This window comes from Oreochromis aureus, linkage group 9 (assembly GCF_013358895.1).
Source record: "Oreochromis aureus strain Israel breed Guangdong linkage group 9, ZZ_aureus, whole genome shotgun sequence".
NCBI lineage: Eukaryota > Metazoa > Chordata > Actinopteri > Cichliformes > Cichlidae > Oreochromis > Oreochromis aureus.
The window spans coordinates 11,446,937-11,469,666 of NC_052950.1; the positions used below are offsets into that span (position 1 = coordinate 11,446,937).

The 22,730-nt window shown below is 47.3% G+C and overlaps 14 non-coding genes across 14 annotated transcripts; all 14 read right to left on the bottom strand.

Annotated features, from left to right (window-relative positions):
- Window positions 1-506: 506 nt before the first annotated feature.
- On the bottom strand, window positions 507-587 carry trnas-aga. The gene has a single exon. It is a non-coding gene; the product is annotated as a tRNA-Ser (tRNA).
- A 1,996-nt stretch (window positions 588-2,583) lies between these two features.
- Window positions 2,584-2,663, bottom strand: trnas-aga. The gene has a single exon. It is a non-coding gene; the product is annotated as a tRNA-Ser (tRNA).
- Window positions 2,664-3,226: 563 nt separating this feature from the next.
- On the bottom strand, window positions 3,227-3,298 carry trnag-ucc. The gene has a single exon. It is a non-coding gene; the product is annotated as a tRNA-Gly (tRNA).
- A 1,362-nt stretch (window positions 3,299-4,660) lies between these two features.
- trnas-aga lies at window positions 4,661-4,740 on the bottom strand. Its single transcript has one exon. It is a non-coding gene; the product is annotated as a tRNA-Ser (tRNA).
- A 562-nt stretch (window positions 4,741-5,302) lies between these two features.
- Window positions 5,303-5,373, bottom strand: trnag-ucc. Its single transcript has one exon. It is a non-coding gene; the product is annotated as a tRNA-Gly (tRNA).
- A 1,361-nt stretch (window positions 5,374-6,734) lies between these two features.
- On the bottom strand, window positions 6,735-6,816 carry trnas-aga. Its single transcript has one exon. It is a non-coding gene; the product is annotated as a tRNA-Ser (tRNA).
- Window positions 6,817-9,532: 2,716 nt separating this feature from the next.
- On the bottom strand, window positions 9,533-9,612 carry trnas-aga. The gene has a single exon. It is a non-coding gene; the product is annotated as a tRNA-Ser (tRNA).
- Window positions 9,613-11,605: 1,993 nt separating this feature from the next.
- trnas-aga lies at window positions 11,606-11,686 on the bottom strand. The gene has a single exon. It is a non-coding gene; the product is annotated as a tRNA-Ser (tRNA).
- Window positions 11,687-13,682: 1,996 nt separating this feature from the next.
- Window positions 13,683-13,762, bottom strand: trnas-aga. The gene has a single exon. It is a non-coding gene; the product is annotated as a tRNA-Ser (tRNA).
- A 560-nt stretch (window positions 13,763-14,322) lies between these two features.
- On the bottom strand, window positions 14,323-14,394 carry trnag-ucc. The gene has a single exon. It is a non-coding gene; the product is annotated as a tRNA-Gly (tRNA).
- A 1,368-nt stretch (window positions 14,395-15,762) lies between these two features.
- On the bottom strand, window positions 15,763-15,844 carry trnas-aga. Its single transcript has one exon. It is a non-coding gene; the product is annotated as a tRNA-Ser (tRNA).
- A 2,005-nt stretch (window positions 15,845-17,849) lies between these two features.
- trnas-aga lies at window positions 17,850-17,931 on the bottom strand. The gene has a single exon. It is a non-coding gene; the product is annotated as a tRNA-Ser (tRNA).
- Window positions 17,932-19,924: 1,993 nt separating this feature from the next.
- trnas-aga lies at window positions 19,925-20,006 on the bottom strand. The gene has a single exon. It is a non-coding gene; the product is annotated as a tRNA-Ser (tRNA).
- A 1,991-nt stretch (window positions 20,007-21,997) lies between these two features.
- Window positions 21,998-22,079, bottom strand: trnas-aga. Its single transcript has one exon. It is a non-coding gene; the product is annotated as a tRNA-Ser (tRNA).
- Between the last annotated feature and the right edge of the window lie 651 nt (window positions 22,080-22,730).

The following is a 22,730-nucleotide window of genomic DNA, read 5'->3' on the forward strand; positions in this document are numbered from 1 at the left end:
TTGTGTGTCCGTCAGCCAGCTGTGGAGAAGAGCAAAGTTATTACATACAAAGAGCTGAAGTGAAAAGCAGTGTTTCAAACAATGAAATGTGTCCACTTTTTGTGCTGTTCATGCAGTAATGTTTGATGTTTGAAGCTATTTCTGCTGTTGTCCCATTCCCAGTGAAATCCGCTGTCCGTCCATTCCCGATCCCAGTCCTCTTGCAATGCAATCAGCATTTGTCAGACGCATCAGTCATCGGCTTGCGGCGGCAGCAGCGGTACTCAGACAGGATCCTGGAGGACTGCACAGGAGCACGCCTGGGGTGGCTAAAAGACTGACTGAAGGACGCCATGTGTTTACTGAAGGTGTGCCTAATTTTGCCAGGACATAGCTGGGTCCATTGCTACCGCGTGCTCTATTTTCTGGAGCAAAGGTCGGGCTATTTCTCCTGGCACCCTCTCAGGTGATCTCCATACCGCGGCTTCTTCTCAAGTCGACGTGTGGACTGCCGCAAAAAAGCTGACCGTTGTCGACAGGATTCGAACCTGTGCGGGAGACCCCAATGGATTTCTAGTCCATCGCCTTGACCGCTCGGCCACAACAACCACATTTGCCCATTAACTACATACTTGAAAGACATGCGCCTTCCAAGTCCCACGCCATACGTCTTTCAAGTCGGATCTGCTCAACAACGCCACGCTGGATTGTAAATGCGGTAGCTGCATGGCTTTGGTGCGAAAGCTTGTGGTTTTGCAGTTCCGTCAGATCGGTGCAGCACAGCTGCGGTTGCAGCTAGCTGGCTGACATTAGCTTGCTTGCTTGCTTGCATGAACAGTTACACACACAGCTGATGATTTTGCCACCTGCAAAGAGCTGATCAGTACATGGTTAGTAGAATGTTATCTTCATTCCAAACATTCAGCAAAACGTTTAAAGTGGGACTGGGTGTCTTTATGAAGAAGTAGCGTGTCAAATCCCAGTTTCATGTAAGAGGCGATGAGACCTCAAAGCCTGTGTGAGCAGTGCTTTTCCACAGCAAACGGCAGCAGCGAGGCCGATGAAGAATGCACCTGGCTTGACATTGTAAGCCTTTGCAGAAAGAGCGGAGAACAGTTTTAGTGTAAAAGTGAACGCAGACCTGCTTGAACAGCACTACTAGTGGCAACTGCGATGGCCGGAATCGAACCCGGTCAACTGCTTGGAAGGCAGCTATGCTCGCCACTATACCACCATCGCTATGAAAGCTGGCAACATTACTGATTCATTGTCCTGTTTATACAGCCTTTCAGGACAATTAACAAGGTGGGCATTTTGATTACACGCTTGTCAGCTTCTAAACTGCTCAAAAGGTAGATCCCTAAAAGACTAGTGGTTTCATGCAACTGCACATTTAATCTCATCAGCAAAGCTTTTTGCTATTCAAGTGTGGCCTCTCACGCATTTAACGCCTTGCGTGATTGTTAGCACCTTGAGAGTCGCAATGGTCACGCTGACTTCTTCAGGTCACACCAGACAAGGTGTGAAAAGGTGTGAATCTGGGACGATGACTTCCTTGGCTCCTCTTTCAAGTTATTTGGACACTGGCAAAAAGGTTTTAAGCTTAATTAAAAAATGAGAGCAAGTGTCTGTGTCCCGAATCCAAAGTGGGAGCTGATTCCACAGAGAGGGACCTGAAAAGTGATGGCTCTGCCTTCCATTCTACTTTTAAATCCCGTCGGAAGCCAGCAGTCTGAGAGCAAAGCACTCTGTTGGGATGATATGGCACTGTGAGATCTTGTAGACAAAATTGGTCGTGATCATTCAAGACCTTGTGTGTGAGGGCAAGTATTTGGATTTTTATTTGGGATTTAATAGGGAGCCAATGAAGAGAGAAGTCCATATGGGGGAAATATACGCTCTCCTTCTAGTCCCTGACTGTACCCTGGATGCAGCGTTTTGGAACAAGCGTAATTCTTTTCAGGAAGCTTTTAGGACACCCTGAAAATAATGAATTTGAATAGTGGAGGCTAGAAGTAGTGAATGCATCCTTCCTCTCTATCATTAGATGGAGAGAGTGTACAAAGGCCGGCATAGTGGGTCTGTGGCCACTCTTGCTTGCGCTTTTGTGTGTCCGTCAGCCAGCTGTGGAGAAGAGCAAAGTTATTACATACAAAGAGCTGAAGTGAAAAGCAGTGTTTCAAACAATGAAATGTGTCCACTCTTTGTGCTGTTCATGCAGTAATGTTTGATGTTTGAAGCTATTTCTGCTGTTGTCCCATTCCCAGTGAAATCCGCTGTCCGTCCAATCCCGATCCCAGTCCTCTTGCAATGCAATCAGCATTTGTCACATGCATCAGTCATCGGCTTGCGGCGGCGGTACTCAGACAGGATCCTGGAGGACTGCACAGGAGCACGTCTGGGGTGGCTAAAAGACTGACCGAAGGACGCCATGTTTACTGAAGGTGTGCCTAATTTTGCCAGGACATAGCTGGGTCCATTGCTACCGCGTGCTCTATTTTCCTGGAGCAAAGGTCGGGCTATTTCTCCTGGCACCCTCTCAGGTGATCTCCATACCGCGGCTTCTTCTCAAGTCGACGTGTGGACTGCCGCAAAAAAGCTGACCGTTGTCGACAGGATTCGAACCTGTGCGGGAGACCCCAATGGATTTCTAGTCCATCGCCTTGACCGCTCGCCACAACAACCACATTTGCCCATTAACTACATACTTGAAAGACATGCGCCTTCCAAGTCCTACGTCATACGCCTTTCAAGTCGGATCTGCTCAACAACGGCCACGCTGGATTGTAAATGCGGTAGCTGCATGGCTTTGGTGCGAAAGCTTGTGGTTTTGCAGTTCCGTCAGATCGGTGCAGCACAGCTGCGGTTGCAGCTAGCTGGCTGACATTAGCTTGCTTGCTTGCTTGCATGAACAGTTACACACACAGCTGATGATTTTGCCACCTGCAAAGAGCTGATCAGTACATGGTTAGTAGAATGTTATCTTCATTCCAAACATTCAGCAAAACGTTTAAAGTGGGACTGGGTGTCTTTATGAAGAAGTAGCGTGTCAAATCCCAGTTTCATGTAAGAGGCGATGAGACCTCAAAGCCTGTGTGAGCAGTGCTTTTCCACAGCAAACGGCAGCAGCGAGGCCGATGAAGAATGCACCTGGCTTGACATTGTAAGCCTTTGCAGAAAGAGCGGAGAACAGTTTTAGTGTAAAAGTGAACGCAGACCTGCTTGAAACAGCACTACTAGTGGCAACTGCGATGGCCGGGAATCGAACCCGGGTCAACTGCTTGGAAGGCAGCTATGCTCGCCACTATACCACCATCGCTATGAAAGCTGGCAACATTACTGATTCATTGTCCTGTTTATACAGCCTTTCAGGACAATTAACAAGGTGGGCATTTTGATTACACGCTTGTCAGCTTCTAAACTGCTCAAAAGGTAGATCCCTAAAAGACTAGTGGTTTCATGCAACTGCACATTTAATCTCATCAGCAAAGCTTCTTTGCTATTCAAGTGTGGCCTCTCACGCATTTAACGCCTTGCGTGATTGTTAGCACCTTGAGAGTCGCAATGGTCACGCCGATTTCTTCAGGTCACACCAGACAAGGTGTGAAAAGGTGTGAATCTGGGACGATGACTTCCTTGGCTCCTCTTTCAAGTTATTTGGACACTGGCAAAAGGTTTTAAGCTTAATTAAAAATGAGAGCAAGTGTCTGTGTCCCGAATCCAAAGTGGGAGCTGATTCCACAGAGAGGGACCTGAAAGTGATGGCTCTGCCTTCCATTCTACTTTTAAATCCCGTCGGAAGCCAGCAGTCTGAGAGCAAAGCACTCTGTTGGGATGATATGGCACTGTGAGATCTTGTAGACAAAATTGGTCGTGATCATTCAAGACCTTGTGTGTGAGGGCAAGTATTTGGATTTTTATTTGGGATTTAATAGGGAGCCAATGAAGAGAGAAGTCCATATGGGGGAAGTATACTCTCTCCTTCTAGTCCCTGACTGTACCCTGGATGCAGCGTTTTGGAACAAGCGTAATTTTTTCAGGAAGCTTTTAGGACACCCTGAAAATAATGAATTTGAATAGTGGAGGCAAGAAGTAGTGAATGCATCCTTCCTCTCTATCAATAGATGGAGAGAGTGTACAAAGGCCGGCATAGTGGGTCTGTGGCCACTCTTGCTTGCGCTTTTGTGTGTCCGTCAGCCAGCTGTGGAGAAGAGCAAAGTTATTACATACAAAGAGCTGAAGTGAAAAGCAGTGTTTCAAACAATGAAATGTGTCCACTCTTTGTGCTTTTCATGCAGTAATGTTTGATGTTTGAAGCTATTTCTGCTGTTGTCCCATTCCCAGTGAAATCCGCTGTCCGTCCAATCCCGATCCCAGTCCTCTTGCAATGCAATCAGCATTTGTCAGACGCATCAGTCATCGGCTTGCGGCGGCGGCGGTACTCAGACAGGATCCTGGAGACTGCACAGGAGCACGCCTGGGGTGGCTAAAAGACTGACTGAAGGACGCCATGTTTACTGAAGGTGTGCCTAATTTTGCCAGGACATAGCTGGGTCCATTGCTACTGCGTGCTCTATTTTCTGGAGCAAAGGTGGGGCTATTTCTCCTGGCACCCTCTCAGGTGATCTCCATACCGCGGCTTCTTCTCAAGTCGACGTGTGGACTGCCGCAAAAAGCTGACCGTTGTCGACAGGATTCGAACCTGTGCGGGAGACCCCAATGGATTTCTAGTCCATCGCCTTGACCGCCGCCCACAACAACCACATTTGCCCATTAACTACATACTTGAAAGACATGCGCCTTCCAAGTCCCACGCCATATGTCTTTCAAGTCGGATCTGCTCAACAACGGCCACGCTGGATTGTAAATGCGGTAGCTGCATGGCTTTGGTGCGAAAGCTTGTGGTTTTGCAGTTCCGTCAGATCGGTGCAGCACAGCTGCGGTTGCAGCTAGCTGGCTGACATTAGCTTGCTTGCTTGCTTGCATGAACAGTTACACACACAGCTGATGATTTTGCCACCTGCAAAGAGCTGATCAGTACATGGTTAGTAGAATGTTATCTTCATTCCAAACATTCAGCAAAACGTTTAAAGTGGGACTGGGTGTCTTTATGAAGAAGTAGCGTGTCAAATCCCAGTTTCATGTAAGAGGCGATGAGACCTCAAAGCCTGTGTGAGCAGTGCTTTTCCACAGCAAACGGCAGCAGCGAGGCCGATGAAGAATGCACCTGGCTTGACATTGTAAGCCTTTGCAGAAAGAGCGGAGAACAGTTTTAGTGTAAAAGTGAACGCAGACCTGCTTGAACAGCACTACTAGTGGCAACTGCGATGGCCGGGAATCGAACCCGGTCAACTGCTTGGAAGGCAGCTATGCTCGCCACTATACCACCATCGCTATGAAAGCTGGCAACATTACTGATTCATTGTCCTGTTTATACAGCCTTTCAGGACAATTAACAAGGTGGGCATTTTGATTACACGCTTGTCAGCTTCTAAACTGCTCAAAAGGTAGATCCCTAAAAGACTAGTGGTTTCATGCAACTGCACATTTAATCTCATCAGCAAAGCTTCTTTGCTATTCAAGTGTGGCCTCTCACGCATTTAACGCCTTGCGTGATTGTTAGCACCTTGAGAGTCGCAATGGTCACGCTGATTTCTTCAGGTCACACCAGACAAGGTGTGAAAAGGTGTGAATCTGGGACGATGACTTCCTTGGCTCCTCTTTCAAGTTATTTGGACACTGGCAAAAGGTTTTAAGCTTAATTAAAAATGAGAGCAAGTGTCTGTGTCCCGAATCCAAAGTGGGAGCTGATTCCACAGAGAGGGACCTGAAAGTGATGGCTCTGCCTTCCATTCTACTTTTAAATCCCGTCGGAAGCCAGCAGTCTGAGAGCAAAGCACTCTGTTGGGATGATATGGCACTGTGAGATCTTGTAGACAAAATTGGTCGTGATCATTCAAGACCTTGTGTGTGAGGGCAAGTATTTGGATTTTATTTGGGATTTAATAGGGAGCCAATGAAGAGAGAAGTCCATATGGGGGAAATATACTCTCTCCTTCTAGTCCCTGACTGTACTCTGGATGCAGCGTTTTGGAACAAGCGTAATTCTTTTCAGGAAGCTTTTAGGACACCCTGAAAATAATGAATTTGAATAGTGGAGGCTAGAAGTAGTGAATGCATCCTTCCTCTCTATCATTAGATGGAGAGAGTGTACAAAGGCCGGCATAGTGGGTCTGTGGCCACTCTTGCTTGCGCTTTTGTGTGTCCGTCAGCCAGCTGTGGAGAAGAGCAAAGTTATTACATACAAAGAGCTGAAGTGAAAAGCAGTGTTTCAAACAATGAAATGTGTCCACTCTTTGTGCTTTTCATGCAGTAATGTTTGATGTTTGAAGCTATTTCTGCTGTTGTCCCATTCCCAGTGAAATCCGCTGTCCGTCCATTCCCGATCCCAGTCCTCTTGCAATGCAATCAGCATTTGTCAGACGCATCAGTCATCGGCTTGCGGCGGCGGTACTCAGACAGGATCCTGGAGGACTGCACAGGAGCACGTCTGGGGTGGCTAAAAGACTGACTGAAGGACGCCATGTTTACTGAAGGTGTGCCTAATTTTGCCAGGACATAGCTGGGTCCATTGCTACTGCGTGCTCTATTTTCTGGAGCAAAGGTTGGGCTATTTCTCCTGGCACCCTCTCAGGTGATCTCCATACCGCGGCTTCTTCTCAAGTCGACGTGTGGACTGCCGCAAAATAGCTGATCGTTGTCGACAGGATTCGAACCTGTGCGGGGAGACCCCAATGGATTTCTAGTCCATCGCCTTGACCGCTCGGCCACAACAACCACATTTGCCCATTAACTACATACTTGAAAGACATGCGTCTTCCAAGTCCTACGTCATACGTCTTTCAAGTCGGATCTGCTCAACAACGGCCACGCTGGATTGTAAATGCGGTAGCTGCATGGCTTTGGTGCGAAAGCTTGTGGTTTTGCAGTTCCGTCAGATCGGTGCAGCACAGCTGCGGTTGCAGCTAGCTGGCTGACATTAGCTTGCTTGCTTGCTTGCATGAACAGTTACACACACAGCTGATGATTTTGCCACCTGCAAAGAGCTGATCAGTACATGGTTAGTAGAATGTTATCTTCATTCCAAACATTCAGCAAAACGTTTAAAGTGGGACTGGGTGTCTTTATGAAGAAGTAGCGTGTCAAATCCCAGTTTCATGTAAGAGGCGATGAGACCTCAAAGCCTGTGTGAGCAGTGCTTTTCCACAGCAAACGGCAGCAGCGAGGCCGATGAAGAATGCACCTGGCTTGACATTGTAAGCCTTTGCAGAAAGAGCGGAGAACAGTTTTAGTGTAAAGTGAACGCAGACCTGCTTGAACAGCACTACTAGTGGCAACTGCGATGGCGGGAATCGAACCCGGGTCAACTGCTTGGAAGGCAGCTATGCTCGCCACTATACCACCATCGCTATGAAAGCTGGCAGCATTACTGATTCATTGTCCTGTTTATACAGCCTTTCAGGACAATTAACAAGGTGGGCATTTTGATTACACGCTTGTCAGCTTCTAAACTGCTCAAAAGGTAGATCCCTAAAAGACTAGTGGTTTCATGCAACTGCACATTTAATCTCATCAGCAAAGCTTCTTTGCTATTCAAGTGTGGCCTCTCACGCATTTAACGCCTATGCGTGATTGTTAGCACCTTGAGAGTCGCAATGGTCACGTGACTTCTTCAGGTCACACCAGACAAGGGCCGCTTTATCAATGCCCAAACGCGAGCGCATCGCCGCCGGTGAGTACGCACCGCCGAGAACGCACGGGAGCACGTACCGCCGAGAACGCGAGCACGGACTCGCTGGCCGCTTTCTCAATTCTCAAATGCACGCGAGCACGGACTCGTGATTTGTACAGTCGGAACACCAGCGTGCGTGATGATGTCACAGGTCCGGAGTTTTTACTGCCGTCCCCTCTTAATGTAACTGTGAGTAACATGTTATGAAGCTTAACTTTAATCACAGCCAAACCGGTTTACTCAGGAACAAATAACACACTGAAATAAACCAAACATTAACATTTAGAAGTGATCTACGTGACTTATATATCATTTTAACCTCAGTAGTGAAACCTCTATTAATAAAAATAGTGTACATGTACATACGTGTACATACCTTAATAAAAACAAGCAGGTGAGATGTTAGAACGCTTTTATTTCTATTCTAGGGGGGCGATGTGCGGGAGTCCGCTGTTGAGTTTTGGACGAAATGCATTCTGGGATATATAGCTGTCCCAAGTCTACACCGATGCATGCTCGATAAAATGGGCGGATCGAGAACACATCCGGGACTTTTTCGCGTTCTCGGCGTGATGCGTGCCGAATTGGAACAGTACTTGGTCTCCGACTGATGACGTATCACGAGTACACGAGAACGCAAGTACGCACAAGCACGCATATTGATAAACGCCCAAGGTGTGAAAAGGTGTGAATCTGGGACGATGACTTCCTTGGCTCCTCTTTCAAGTTATTTGGACACTGGCAAAAGGTTTTAAGCTTAATTAAAAATGAGAGCAAGTGTCTGTGTCCCGAATCCAAAGTGGGAGCTGATTCCACAGAGAGGGACCTGAAAAGTGATGGCTCTGCCTTCCATTCTACTTTTTTAAATCCCGTCGGAAGCCAGCAGTCTGAGAGCAAAGCATTCTGTTGGGATGATATGGCACTGTGAGATCTTGTAGACAAAATTGGTCGTGATCATTCAAGACCTTGTGTGTGAGGGCAAGTATTTGGATTTTTATTTGGGATTTAATAGGGAGCCAATGAAGAGAGAAGTCCATATGGGGAAATATACGCTCTCCTTCTAGTCCCTGACTGTACTCTGGATGCAGCGTTTTGGAACAAGCGTAATTCTTTTCAGGAAGCTTTTAGGACACCCTGAAAATAATGAATTTGAATAGTGGAGGCTAGAAGTAGTGAATGCATCCTTCCTCTCTATCATTAGATGGAGAGAGTGTACAAAGGTCGGCATAGTGGGTCTGTGGCCACTCTTGCTTGCGCTTTTGTGTGTCCGTCAGCCAGCTGTGGAGAAGAGCAAAGTTATTACATACAAAGAGCTGAAGTGAAAAGCAGTGTTTCAAACAATGAAATGTGTCCACTCTTTTGTGCTTTTCATGCAGTAATGTTTGATGTTTGAAGCTATTTCTGCTGTTGTCCCATTCCCAGTGAAATCCGCTGTCCGTCCAATCCCGATCCCAGTCCTCTTGCAATGCAATCAGCATTTGTCACATGCATCAGTCATCGGCTTGCGGCGGCGGCGGTACTCAGACAGGATCCTGGAGGACTGCACAGGAGCACGTCTGGGGTGGCTAAAAGACTGACTGAAGGACGCCATGTTTACTGAAGGTGTGCCTAATTTTGCCAGGACATAGCTGGGTCCATTGCTACTGCGTGCTCTATTTTCTGGAGCAAAGGTCGGGCTATTTCTCCTGGCACCCTCTCAGGTGATCTCCATACCGCGGCTTCTTCTCAAGTCGACGTGTGGACTGCCGCAAAAAAGCTGACCGTTGTCGACAGGATTCGAACCTGTGCGGGGAGACCCCAATGGATTTCTAGTCCATCGCCTTGACCGCCGCCACAACAACCACATTTGCCCATTAACTACATACTTGAAAGACATGCGTCTTCCAAGTCCTCGTCATACGTCTTTCAAGTCGGATCTGCTCAACAACGGCCACGCTGGATTGTAAATGCGGTAGCTGCATGGCTTTGGTGCGAAAGCTTGTGGTTTTGCAGTTCCGTCAGATCGGTGCAGCACAGCTGCGGTTGCAGCTAGCTGGCTGACATTAGCTTGCTTGCTTGCTTGCATGAACAGTTACACACACAGCTGATGATTTTGCCACCTGCAAAGAGCTGATCAGTACATGGTTAGTAGAATGTTATCTTCATTCCAAACATTCAGCAAAACGTTTAAAGTGGGACTGGGTGTCTTTATGAAGAAGTAGCGTGTCAAATCCCAGTTTCATGTAAGAGGCGATGAGACCTCAAAGCCTGTGTGAGCAGTGCTTTTCCACAGCAAACGGCAGCAGCGAGGCCGATGAAGAATGCACCTGGCTTGACATTGTAAGCCTTTGCAGAAAGAGCGGAGAACAGTTTTAGTGTAAAAGTGAACGCAGACCTGCTTGAACAGCACTACTAGTGGCAACTGCGATGGCCGGAATCGAACCCGGGTCAACTGCTTGGAAGGCAGCTATGCTCGCCACTATACCACCATCGCTATGAAAGCTGGCAACATTACTGATTCATTGTCCTGTTTATACAGCCTTTCAGGACAATTAACAAGGTGGGCATTTTGATTACACGCTTGTCAGCTTCTAAACTGCTCAAAAGGTAGATCCCTAAAAGACTAGTGGTTTCATGCAACTGCACATTTAATCTCATCAGCAAAGCTTCTTTGCTATTCAAGTGTGGCCTCTCACGCATTTAACGCCTTGCGTGATTGTTAGCACCTTGAGAGTCGCAATGGTCACGCGACTTCTTCAGGTCACACCAGACAAGGTGTGAAAAGGTGTGAATCTGGGACGATGACTTCCTTGGCTCCTCTTTCAAGTTATTTGGACACTGGCAAAAAGGTTTTAAGCTTAATTAAAAATGAGAGCAAGTGTGTGTGTCCCGAATCAAAGTGGGAGCTGATTCCACAGAGAGGGACCTGAAAAGTGATGGCTCTGCCTTCCATTCTACTTTTAAATCCCGTCGGAAGCCAGCAGTCTGAGAGCAAAGCACTCTGTTGGGATGATATGGCACTGTGAGATCTTGTAGACAAAATTGGTCGTGATCATTCAAGACCTTGTGTGTGAGGGCAAGTATTTGGATTTTTATTTGGGATTTAATAGGGAGCCAATGAAGAGAGAAGTCCATATGGGGGAAATATACGCTCTCCTTCTAGTCCCTGACTGTACCCTGGATGCAGCGTTTTGGAACAAGCGTAATTCTTTTCAGGAAGCTTTTAGGACACCCTGAAAATAATGAATTTGAATAGTGGAGGCTAGAAGTAGTGAATGCATCCTTCCTCTCTATCATTAGATGGAGAGAGTGTACAAAAGGTCGGCATAGTGGGTCTGTGGCCACTCTTGCTTGCGCTTTTGTGTGTCCGTCAGCCAGCTGTGGAGAAGAGCAAAGTTATTACATACAAAGAGCTGAAGTGAAAAGCAGTGTTTCAAACAATGAAATGTGTCCACTCTTTGTGCTTTTCATGCAGTAATGTTTGATGTTTGAAGCTATTTCTGCTGTTGTCCCATTCCCAGTGAAATCCGCTGTCCGTCCAATCCCGATCCCAGTCCTCTTGCAATGCAATCAGCATTTGTCAGACGCATCAGTCATCGGCTTGCGGCGGCGGTACTCAGACAGGATCCTGGAGGACTGCACAGGAGCACGTCTGGGGTGGCTAAAAGACTGACTGAAGGACGCCATGTTTACTGAAGGTGTGCCTAATTTTGCCAGGACATAGCTGGGTCCATTGCTACTGCGTGCTCTATTTTCTGGAGCAAAGGTCGGGCTATTTCTCCTGGCACCCTCTCAGGTGATCTCCATACCGCGGCTTCTTCTCAAGTCGACGTGTGGACTGCCGCAAAAGCTGACCGTTGTCGACAGGATTCGAACCTGTGCGGGAGACCCCAATGGATTTCTAGTCCATCGCCTTGACCGCTCGGCCACAACAACCACATTTGCCCATTAACTACATACTTGAAAGACATGCGTCTTCCAAGTCCTCGTCATCGTCTTTCAAGTCGGATCTGCTCAACAACGGCCACGCTGGATTGTAAATGCGGTAGCTGCATGGCTTTGGTGCGAAAGCTTGTGGTTTTGCAGTTCCGTCAGATCGGTGCAGCACAGCTGCGGTTGCAGCTAGCTGGCTGACATTAGCTTGCTTGCTTGCTTGCATGAACAGTTACACACACAGCTGATGATTTTGCCACCTGCAAAGAGCTGATCAGTACATGGTTAGTAGAATGTTATCTTCATTCCAAACATTCAGCAAAACGTTTAAAGTGGGACTGGGTGTCTTTATGAAGAAGTAGCGTGTCAAATCCCAGTTTCATGTAAGAGGCGATGAGACCTCAAAGCCTGTGTGAGCAGTGCTTTTCCACAGCAAACGGCAGCAGCGAGGCCGATGAAGAATGCACCTGGCTTGACATTGTAAGCCTTTGCAGAAAGAGCGGAGAACAGTTTTAGTGTAAAAGTGAACGCAGACCTGCTTGAACAGCACTACTAGTGGCAACTGCGATGGCCGGGAATCGAACCGGGTCAACTGCTTGGAAGGCAGCTATGCTCGCCACTATACCACCATCGCTATGAAAGCTGGCAACATTACTGATTCATTGTCCTGTTTATACAGCCTTTCAGGACAATTAACAAGGTGGGCATTTTGATTACACGCTTGTCAGCTTCTAAACTGCTCAAAAGGTAGATCCCTAAAAAGACTAGTGGTTTCATGCAACTGCACATTTAATCTCATCAGCAAAGCTTCTTTGCTATTCAAGTGTGGCCTCTCACGCATTTAACGCCTTGCGTGATTGTTAGCACCTTGAGAGTCGCAATGGTCACGCGACTTCTTCAGGTCACACCAGACAAGGTGTGAAAAGGTGTGAATCTGGGACGATGACTTCCTTGGCTCCTCTTTCAAGTTATTTGGACACTGGCAAAAAGGTTTTAAGCTTAATTAAAAAATGAGAGCAAGTGTCTGTGTCCCGAATCCAAAGTGGGAGCTGATTCCACAGAGAGGGACCTGAAAAGTGATGGCTCTGCCTTCCATTCTACTTTTAAATCCCGTCGGAAGCCAGCAGTCTGAGAGCAAAGCACTCTGTTGGGATGATATGGCACTGTGAGATCTTGTAGACAAAATTGGTCGTGATCATTCAAGACCTTGTGTGTGAGGGCAAGTATTTGGATTTTTATTTGGGATTTAATAGGGAGCCAATGAAGAGAGAAGTCCATATGGGGAAATATACGCTCTCCTTCTAGTCCCTGACTGTACTCTGGATGCAGCGTTTTGGAACAAGCGTAATTCTTTTCAGGAAGCTTTTAGGACACCCTGAAAATAATGAATTTGAATAGTGGAGGCTAGAAGTAGTGAATGCATCCTTCCTCTCTATCATTAGATGGAGAGAGTGTACAAAGGCCGGCATAGTGGGTCTGTGGCCACTCTTGCTTGCGCTTTTGTGTGTCCGTCAGCCAGCTGTGGAGAAGAGCAAAGTTATTACATACAAAGAGCTGAAGTGAAAAGCAGTGTTTCAAACAATGAAATGTGTCCACTCTTTGTGCTTTTCATGCAGTAATGTTTGATGTTTGAAGCTATTTCTGCTGTTGTCCCATTCCCAGTGAAATCCGCTGTCCGTCCAATCCCGATCCCAGTCCTCTTGCAATGCAATCAGCATTTGTCAGACGCATCAGTCATCGGCTTTGCGCGGCGGTACTCAGACAGGATCCTGGAGGACTGCACAGGAGCACGTCTGGGGTGGCTAAAAGACTGACTGAAGGACGCCATGTTTACTGAAGGTGTGCCTAATTTTGCCAGGACATAGCTGGGTCCATTGCTACTGCGTGCTCTATTTTCTGGAGCAAAGGTCGGGCTATTTCTCCTGGCACCCTCTCAGGTGATCTCCATACCGCGGCTTCTTCTCAAGTCGACGTGTGGACTGCCGCAAAAAAAGCTGACCGTTGTCGACAGGATTCGAACCTGTGCGGGAGACCCCAATGGATTTCTAGTCCATCGCCTTGACCGCCGGCCACAACAACCACATTTGCCCATTAACTACATACTTGAAAGACATGCGTCTTCCAAGTCCTCGTCATACGCTTTCAAGTCGGATCTGCTCAACAACGGCCACGCTGGATTGTAAATGCGGTAGCTGCATGGCTTTGGTGCGAAAGCTTGTGGTTTTGCAGTTCCGTCAGATCGGTGCAGCACAGCTGCGGTTGCAGCTAGCTGGCTGACATTAGCTTGCTTGCTTGCTTGCATGAACAGTTACACACACAGCTGATGATTTTGCCACCTGCAAAGAGCTGATCAGTACATGGTTAGTAGAATGTTATCTTCATTCCAAACATTCAGCAAAACGTTTAAAGTGGGACTGGGTGTCTTTATGAAGAAGTAGCGTGTCAAATCCCAGTTTCATGTAAGAGGCGATGAGACCTCAAAGCCTGTGTGAGCAGTGCTTTTCCACAGCAAACGGCAGCAGCGAGGCCGATGAAGAATGCACCTGGCTTGACATTGTAAGCCTTTGCAGAAAGAGCGGAGAACAGTTTTAGTGTAAAAGTGAACGCAGACCTGCTTGAACAGCACTACTAGTGGCAACTGCGATGGCCGGGAATCGAACCCAGGTCAACTGCTTGGAAGGCAGCTATGCTCGCCACTATACCACCATCGCTATGAAAGCTGGCAACATTACTGATTCATTGTCCTGTTTATACAGCCTTTCAGGACAATTAACAAGGTGGGCATTTTGATTACACGCTTGTCAGCTTCTAAACTGCTCAAAAGGTAGATCCCTAAAAGACTAGTGGTTTCATGCAACTGCACATTTAATCTCATCAGCAAAGCTTCTTTGCTATTCAAGTGTGGCCTCTCACGCATTTAACGCCTTGCGTGATTGTTAGCACCTTGAGAGTCGCAATGGTCACGCGACTTCTTCAGGTCACACCAGACAAGGTGTGAAAAGGTGTGAATCTGGGACGATGACTTCCTTGGCTCCTCTTTCAAGTTATTTGGACACTGGCAAAAAGGTTTTAAGCTTAATTAAAAATGAGAGCAAGTGTCTGTGTCCCGAATCCAAAGTGGGAGCTGATTCCACAGAGAGGGACCTGAAAAGTGATGGCTCTGCCTTCCATTCTACTTTTAAATCCCGTCGGAAGCCAGCAGTCTGAGAGCAAAGCACTCTGTTGGGATGATATGGCACTGTGAGATCTTGTAGACAAAATTGGTCGTGATCATTCAAGACCTTGTGTGTGAGGGCAAGTATTTGGATTTTTATTTGGGATTTAATAGGGAGCCAATGAAGAGAGAAGTCCATATGGGGGAAATATACGCTCTCCTTCTAGTCCCTGACTGTACTCTGGATGCAGCGTTTTGGAACAAGCGTAATTCTTTTCAAGGAAGCTTTTAGGACACCCTGAAAATAATGAATTTGAATAGTGGAGGCTAGAAGTAGTGAATGCATCCTTCCTCTCTATCATTAGATGGAGAGAGTGTACAAAGGCCGGCATAGTGGGTCTGTGGCCACTCTTGCTTGCGCTTTTGTGTGTCCGTCAGCCAGCTGTGGAGAAGAGCAAAGTTATTACATACAAAGAGCTGAAGTGAAAAGCAGTGTTTCAAACAATGAAATGTGTCCACTCTTTGTGCTTTTCATGCAGTAATGTTTGATGTTTGAAGCTATTTCTGCTGTTGTCCCATTCCCAGTGAAATCCGCTGTCCGTCCAATCCGATCCCAGTCCTCTTGCAATGCAATCAGCATTTGTCAGACGCATCAGTCATCGGCTTGCGGCGGCGGCGGCGGTACTCAGACAGGATCCTGGAGGACTGCACAGGAGCACGTCTGGGGTGGCTAAAAGACTGACTGAAGGACGCCATGTTTACTGAAGGTGTGCCTAATTTTGCCAGGACATAGCTGGGTCCATTGCTACTGCGTGCTCTATTTTCTGGAGCAAAGGTCGGGCTATTTCTCCTGGCACCCTCTCAGGTGATCTCCATACCGCGCTTCTTCTCAAGTCGACGTGTGGACTGCCGCAAAAAAGCTGACCGTTGTCGACAGGATTCGAACCTGTGCGGGGAGACCCCAATGGATTTCTAGTCCATCGCCTTGACCGCTCGGCCACAACAACCACATTTGCCCATTAACTACATACTTGAAAGACATGCGTCTTCCAAGTCCTACGTCATACGTCTTTCAAGTCGGATCTGCTCAACAACGGCCACGCTGGATTGTAAATGCGGTAGCTGCATGGCTTTGGTGCGAAAGCTTGTGGTTTTGCAGTTCCGTCAGATCGGTGCAGCACAGCTGCGGTTGCAGCTAGCTGGCTGACATTAGCTTGCTTGCTTGCTTGCATGAACAGTTACACACACAGCTGATGATTTTGCCACCTGCAAAGAGCTGATCAGTACATGGTTAGTAGAATGTTATCTTCATTCCAAACATTCAGCAAAACGTTTAAAGTGGGACTGGGTGTCTTTATGAAGAAGTAGCGTGTCAAATCCCAGTTTCATGTATGTAGGCGATGAGACCTCAAAGCCTGTGTGAGCAGTGCTTTTCCACAGCAAACGGCAGCAGCGAGGCCGATGAAGAATGCACCTGGCTTGACATTGTAAGCCTTTGCAGAAAGAGCGGAGAACAGTTTTAGTGTAAAAGTGAACGCAGACCTGCTTGAACAGCACTACTAGTGGCAACTGCGATGGCCGGAATCGAACCCAGGTCAACTGCTTGGAAGGCAGCTATGCTCGCCACTATACCACCATCGCTATGAAAGCTGGCAACATTACTGATTCATTGTCCTGTTTATACAGCCTTTCAGGACAATTAACAAGGTGGGCATTTTGATTACACGCTTGTCAGCTTCTAAACTGCTCAAAAGGTAGATCCCTAAAAAGACTAGTGGTTTCATGCAACTGCACATTTAATCTCATCAGCAAAGCTTCTTTGCTATTCAAGTGTGGCCTCTCACGCATTTAACGCCTTATGCGTGATTGTTAGCACCTTGAGAGTCGCAATGGTCACGCGACTTCTTCAGGTCACACCAGACAAGGTGTGAAAAGGTGTGAATCTGGGACGATGACTTCCTTGGCTCCTCTTTCAAGTTATTTGGACACTGGCAAAAGGTTTTAAGCTTAATTAAAAATGAGAGCAAGTGTCTGTGTCCCGAATCCAAAGTGGGAGCTGATTCCACAGAGAGGGACCTGAAAAGTGATGGCTCTGCCTTCCATTCTACTTTTAAATCCCGTCGGAAGCCAGCAGTCTGAGAGCAAAGCACTCTGTTGGGATGATATGGCACTGTGAGATCTTGTAGACAAAATTGGTCGTGATCATTCAAGACCTTGTGTGTGAGGGCAAGTATTTGGATTTTTATTTGGGATTTAATAGGGAGCCAATGAAGAGAGAAGTCCATATGGGGGAAATATACGCTCTCCTTCTAGTCCCTGACTGTACTCTGGATGCAGCGTTTTGGAACAAGCGTAATTCTTTTCAGGAAGCTTTTAGGACACCCTGAAAATAATGAATTTGAATAGTGGAGGCTAGAAGTAGTGAATGCATCCTTCCTCTCTATCATTAGATGGAGAGAGTGTACAAAGGCCGGCATAGTGGGTCTGTGGCCACTCTTGCTTGCGCTTTTGTGTGTCCGTCAGCCAGCTGTGGAGAAGAGCAAAGTTATTACATACAAAGAGCTGAAGTGAAAAGCAGTGTTTCAAACAATGAAATGTGTCCACTCTTTGTGCTGTTCATGCAGTAATGTTTGATGTTTGAAGCTATTTCTGCTGTTGTCCCATTCCCAGTGAAATCCGCTGTCCGTCCAATCCCGATCCCAGTCCTCTTGCAATGCAATCAGCATTTGTCACATGCATCAGTCATCGGCTTGCGGCGGCGGCGGCTCACTCAGACAGGATCCTGGAGGACTGCACAGGAGCACGTCTGGGGTGGCTAAAAGACTGACCGAAGGACGCCATGTTTACTGAAGGTGTGCCTAATTTTGCCAGGACATAGCTGGGTCCATTGCTACTGCGTGCTCTATTTTCCTGGAGCAAAGGTCGGGCTATTTCTCCTGGCACCCTCTCAGGTGATCTCCATACCGCGGCTTCTTCTCAAGTCGACGTGTGGACTGCCGCACAAAAGCTGACCGTTGTCGACAGGATTCGAACCTGTGCGGGGAGACCCCAATGGATTTCTAGTCCATCGCCTTGACCGCTCGGCCACAACAACCACATTTGCCCATTAACTACATACTTGAAAGACATGCGTCTTCCAAGTCCTACGTCATACGTCTTTCAAGTCGGATCTGCTCAACAACGGCCACGCTGGATTGTAAATGCGGTAGCTGCATGGCTTTGGTGCGAAAGCTTGTGGTTTTGCAGTTCCGTCAGATCGGTGCAGCACAGCTGCGGTTGCAGCTAGCTGGCTGACATTAGCTTGCTTGCTTGCTTGCATGAACAGTTACACACACAGCTGATGATTTTGCCACCTGCAAAGAGCTGATCAGTACATGGTTAGTAGAATGTTATCTTCATTCCAAACATTCAGCAAAACGTTTAAAGTGGGACTGGGTGTCTTTATGAAGAAGTAGCGTGTCAAATCCCAGTTTCATGTAAGAGGCGATGAGACCTCAAAGCCTGTGTGAGCAGTGCTTTTCCACAGCAAACGGCAGCAGCGAGGCCGATGAAGAATGCACCTGGCTTGACATTGTAAGCCTTTGCAGAAAGAGCGGAGAACAGTTTTAGTGTAAAAGTGAACGCAGACCTGCTTGAACAGCACTACTAGTGGCAACTGCGATGGCGGGAATCGAACCCGGGTCAACTGCTTGGAAGGCAGCTATGCTCGCCACTATACCACCATCGCTATGAAAGCTGGCAACATTACTGATTCATTGTCCTGTTTATACAGCCTTTCAGGACAATTAACAAGGTGGGCATTTTGATTACACGCTTGTCAGCTTCTAAACTGCTCAAAAGGTAGATCCCTAAAAAGACTAGTGGTTTCATGCAACTGCACATTTAATCTCATCAGCAAAGCTTCTTTGCTATTCAAGTGTGGCCTCTCACGCATTTAACGCCTTGCGTGATTGTTAGCACCTTGAGAGTCGCAATGGTCACGCGACTTCTTCAGGTCACACCAGACAAGGTGTGAAAAGGTGTGAATCTGGGACGATGACTTCCTTGGCTCCTCTTTCAAGTTATTTGGACACTGGCAAAAGGTTTTAAGCTTAATTAAAAATGAGAGCAAGTGTCTGTGTCCCGAATCCAAAGTGGGAGCTGATTCCACAGAGAGGGACCTGAAAAGTGATGGCTCTGCCTTCCATTCTACTTTTAAATCCCGTCGGAAGCCAGCAGTCTGAGAGCAAAGCACTCTGTTGGGATGATATGGCACTGTGAGATCTTGTAGACAAAATTGGTCGTGATCATTCAAGACCTTGTGTGTGAGGGCAAGTATTTGGATTTTTATTTGGGATTTAATAGGGAGCCAATGAAGAGAGAAGTCCATATGGGGGAAGTATACTCTCTCCTTCTAGTCCCTGACTGTACCCTGGATGCAGCGTTTTGGAACAAGCGTAATTCTTTTCAGGAAGCTTTTAGGACACCCTGAAAATAATGAATTTGAATAGTGGAGGCTAGAAGTAGTGAATGCATCCTTCCTCTCTATCAATAGATGGAGAGAGTGTACAAAAGGCCGGCATAGTGGGTCTGTGGCCACTCTTGCTTGCGCTTTGTGTGTCCGTCAGCCAGCTGTGGAGAAGAGCAAAGTTATTACATACAAAGAGCTGAAGTGAAAAGCAGTGTTTCAAACAATGAAATGTGTCCACTCTTTGTGCTTTTCATGCAGTAATGTTTGATGTTTGAAGCTATTTCTGCTGTTGTCCCATTCCCAGTGAAATCCGCTGTCCGTCCAATCCCGATCCCAGTCCTCTTGCAATGCAATCAGCATTTGTCAGACGCATCAGTCATCGGCTTGCGGCGGTACTCAGACAGGATCCTGGAGGACTGCACAGGAGCACGTCTGGGGTGGCTAAAAGACTGACTGAAGGACGCCATGTTTACTGAAGGTGTGCCTAATTTTGCCAGGACATAGCTGGGTCCATTGCTACTGCGTGCTCTATTTTCTGGAGCAAAGGTGGGGCTATTTCTCCTGGCACCCTCTCAGGTGATCTCCATACCGCGGCTTCTTCTCAAGTCGACGTGTGGACTGCCGCAAAAAAGCTGACCGTTGTCGACAGGATTCGAACCTGTGCGGGGAGACCCCAATGGATTTCTAGTCCATCGCCTTGACCGCTCGGCCACAACAACCACATTTGCCCGTTAACTACATACTTGAAAGACATGCGTCTTCCAAGTCCTCGTCATCGTCTTTCAAGTCGGATCTGCTCAACAACGGCCACGCTGGATTGTAAATGCGGTAGCTGCATGGCTTTGGTGCGAAAGCTTGTGGTTTTGCAGTTCCGTCAGATCGGTGCAGCACAGCTGCGGTTGCAGCTAGCTGGCTGACATTAGCTTGCTTGCTTGCTTGCATGAACAGTTACACACACAGCTGATGATTTTGCCACCTGCAAAGAGCTGATCAGTACATGGTTAGTAGAATGTTATCTTCATTCCAAACATTCAGCAAAACGTTTAAAGTGGGACTGGGTGTCTTTATGAAGAAGTAGCGTGTCAAATCCCAGTTTCATGTAAGAGGCGATGAGACCTCAAAGCCTGTGTGAGCAGTGCTTTTCCACAGCAAACGGCAGCAGCGAGGCCGATGAAGAATGCACCTGGCTTGACATTGTAAGCCTTTGCAGAAAGAGCGGAGAACAGTTTTAGTGTAAAAGTGAACGCAGACCTGCTTGAACAGCACTACTAGTGGCAACTGCGATGGCGGGAATCGAACCCGGGTCAACTGCTTGGAAGGCAGCTATGCTCGCGCCACTATACCACCATCGCTATGAAAGCTGGCAACATTACTGATTCATTGTCCTGTTTATACAGCCTTTCAGGACAATTAACAAGGTGGGCATTTTGATTACACGCTTGTCAGCTTCTAAACTGCTCAAAAGGTAGATCCCTAAAAGACTAGTGGTTTCATGCAACTGCACATTTAATCTCATCAGCAAAGCTTCTTTGCTATTCAAGTGTGGCCTCTCACGCATTTAACGCCTTGCGTGATTGTTAGCACCTTGAGAGTCGCAATGGTCACGTGACTTCTTCAGGTCACACCAGACAAGGTGTGAAAAGGTGTGAATCTGGGACGATGACTTCCTTGGCTCCTCTTTCAAGTTATTTGGACACTGGCAAAAGGTTTTAAGCTTAATTAAAAATGAGAGCAAGTGTCTGTGTCCCGAATCCAAAGTGGGAGCTGATTCCACAGAGAGGGACCTGAAAAGTGATGGCTCTGCCTTCCATTCTACTTTTAAATCCCGTCGGAAGCCAGCAGTCTGAGAGCAAAGCACTCTGTTGGGATGATATGGCACTGTGAGATCTTGTAGACAAAATTGGTCGTGATCATTCAAGACCTTGTGTGTGAGGGCAAGTATTTGGATTTTTATTTGGGATTTAATAGGGAGCCAATGAAGAGAGAAGTCCATATGGGGGAAGTATACTCTCTCCTTCTAGTCCCTGACTGTACTCTGGATGCAGCGTTTTGGAACAAGCGTAATTCTTTTCAGGAAGCTTTTAGGACACCCTGAAAATAATGAATTTGAATAGTGGAGGCTAGAAGTAGTGAATGCATCCTTCCTCTCTATCAATAGATGGAGAGAGTGTACAAAGGCCGGCATAGTGGGTCTGTGGCCACTCTTGCTTGCGCTTTTGTGTGTCCGTCAGCCAGCTGTGGAGAAGAGCAAAGTTATTACATACAAAGAGCTGAAGTGAAAAGCAGTGTTTCAAACAATGAAATGTGTCCACTCTTTGTGCTTTTCATGCAGTAATGTTTGATGTTTGAAGCTATTTCTGCTGTTGTCCCATTCCCAGTGAAATCCGCTGTCCGTCCAATCCCGATCCCAGTCCTCTTGCAATGCAATCAGCATTTGTCAGACGCATCAGTCATCGGCTTGCGGCGGTACTCAGACAGGATCCTGGAGGACTGCACAGGAGCACGTCTGGGGTGGCTAAAAGACTGACTGAAGGACGCCATGTTTACTGAAGGTGTGCCTAATTTTGCCAGGACATAGCTGGGTCCATTGCTACTGCGTGCTCTATTTTCTGGAGCAAAGGTCGGGCTATTTCTCCTGGCACCCTCTCAGGTGATCTCCATACCGCGGCTTCTTCTCAAGTCGGCGTGTGGACTGCCGCAAAAAGCTGACCGTTGTCGACAGGATTCGAACCTGTGCGGGGAGACCCCAATGGATTTCTAGTCCATCGCCTTGACCGCTCGGCCACAACAACCACATTTGCCCATTAACTACATACTTGAAAGACATCGTCTTCCAAGTCCTCACGTCATCGTCTTTCAAGTCGGATCTGCTCAACAACGGCCACGCTGGATTGTAAATCACGGTAGCTGCATGGCTTTGGTGCGAAAGCTTGTGGTTTTGCAGTTCCGTCAGATCGGTGCAGCACAGCTGCGGTTGCAGCTAGCTGGCTGACATTAGCTTGCTTGCTTGCTTGCATGAACAGTTACACACACAGCTGATGATTTTGCCACCTGCAAAGAGCTGATCAGTACATGGTTAGTAGAATGTTATCTTCATTCCAAACATTCAGCAAAACGTTTAAAGTGGGACTGGGTGTCTTTATGAAGAAGTAGCGTGTCAAATCCCAGTTTCATGTAAGAGGCGATGAGACCTCAAAGCCTGTGTGAGCAGTGCTTTTCCACAGCAAACGGCAGCAGCGAGGCCGATGAAGAATGCACCTGGCTTGACATTGTAAGCCTTTGCAGAAAGAGCGGAGAACAGTTTTAGTGTAAAGTGAACGCAGACCTGCTTGAACAGCACTACTAGTGGCAACTGCGATGGCGGGAATCGAACCCGGGTCAACTGCTTGGAAGGCAGCTATGCTCGCCACTATACCACCATCGCTATGAAAGCTGGCAACATT